Source organism: Pistacia vera, unplaced genomic scaffold (assembly GCF_008641045.1).
Source record: "Pistacia vera cultivar Batoury unplaced genomic scaffold, PisVer_v2 Contig344, whole genome shotgun sequence".
Taxonomy (NCBI): domain Eukaryota; kingdom Viridiplantae; phylum Streptophyta; class Magnoliopsida; order Sapindales; family Anacardiaceae; genus Pistacia; species Pistacia vera.
The window spans coordinates 73,297-74,797 of NW_022196162.1; the positions used below are offsets into that span (position 1 = coordinate 73,297).

At 39.7% G+C, this 1,501-nt stretch overlaps 1 non-coding gene across 1 annotated transcript; it reads left to right on the top strand.

Annotated features, from left to right (window-relative positions):
• Positions 1 to 1,046: 1,046 nt before the first annotated feature.
• On the top strand, positions 1,047 to 1,153 carry LOC116138944. Its single transcript, XR_004129370.1, has one exon. It is a non-coding gene; the product is annotated as a small nucleolar RNA R71 (small nucleolar RNA).
• Positions 1,154 to 1,501: the final 348 nt, after the last annotated feature.

The window sequence follows — 1,501 nt, forward strand, 5'->3', positions numbered from 1 at the left end:
TCTCTTCTTTTTAGTGATAATCTCCTTCAGAAACTTCGCATACTTCGGCATTTGCTCCAACATGTATACACAAAGGAATGTTAATGTGTAAAATTCTAAACATGTCCATAAACTTATCAAATTGCTTATCCAATCTCTGTTTTTGCACTCTGTGAGGATACGGGAGTGTCGAGTCATTGTTTGTTGAAGCTTGGGCATTTTTGACATTTTTTTTCTCCTGTGCCCTCTTTTTCTTCTTCGAGTTTTTCCTTTGTTTTTTCTTCCTTCCTTACTTCCTTCAACTCCTTACCACTTCTCAGTATGACAACATTAACTCTCTCCTTCGGATTCTTCTCGGTATTGCTTGACAATGTTCCTTGAACTCTTCCTGCTAAAATATTGTGGATTTGCCCCATTTGAGTTTCAAGATTTCTAATGGAAGTGGATTGGTTTGTAACAACACTTCATACTTTTGGAGTTGAGATTCATTCTTGTCAAATCTTTTTCCCGACTCCTCCATGAACTTAGTGAGCACATTCGCCATATTAGATCTCTTCTCTTGAGTTTGAAAACCCGGTGGTGGCTTATACTCATTATTGTTACTCCAGGAAAAATTCAGATGATTGCGCCATGCTGGAGTGTATGTACTAGAATACGGATTCCCTTGCCCTCGTTGAAAGTTGTTGACATAGTTAGCTTGTTCCGTTTGAGCAAATGGATTTCCTTCTTGACAATCCTTTGATAAATGATTTCCTGCACAAAGTTCACAATTTAGGGAAGATGATTCAATAGCATTTACCTTCAGAGCAACTCCCAATTGCTTTTGAATGGCGGAGAGTTAAGCAGCCAATGCGGTGTAACCATCAACTCCGTGCACTCCCGCTGCTTTCCTCGTTGAATTTCTCTTTGAAGACCTCATGTAGTTATTAATTGCCATTGCTTCAATCAGATTATAAGCCTCCTCCGGTGTTTTGTTATTCAAAGCTCCCCCACTTGTAACATCAATCATCACTTGAATATTTGGCAGCAACCCATTGTAGAACATCTGCACCTGCAACCATATTGGTAGCCCATGATGAGGACACCTCCGTAAGAGATCCTTAAATCTCTCCCAAGCTTCATAAAGTGATTCCATATCTTGCTGGAAAAAATTTGTGATATCACTCCTCATCTTAGCAGACTTGACAGGTGGGAAGTATTTCGTAAAGAATGCTTGAACTAACTCATTCCATGTAGTAATACTTCCTGACGGCAAAGAAATCAACCAAGTCTTAGCTTTATCCCGAAGAGAGAATGGGAAAAGTCTAAGCCTAATCGCATCATCGGATACTCCATTGTGTTTGAATGTGTCGTAGAGCTCCAAAAAGTTAGCGATATGCAAGTTGGCATCATTATTAGGTAACCCCGCAAATTGGACCGCATGCTATATCAATTGAATAATTGCTGGCTTTTCAAACATATTCGCTTGAACTGGTGGCCTCCTAATGCTAGAATAGCACCCTTCAATAGTAGGACTAGAGTA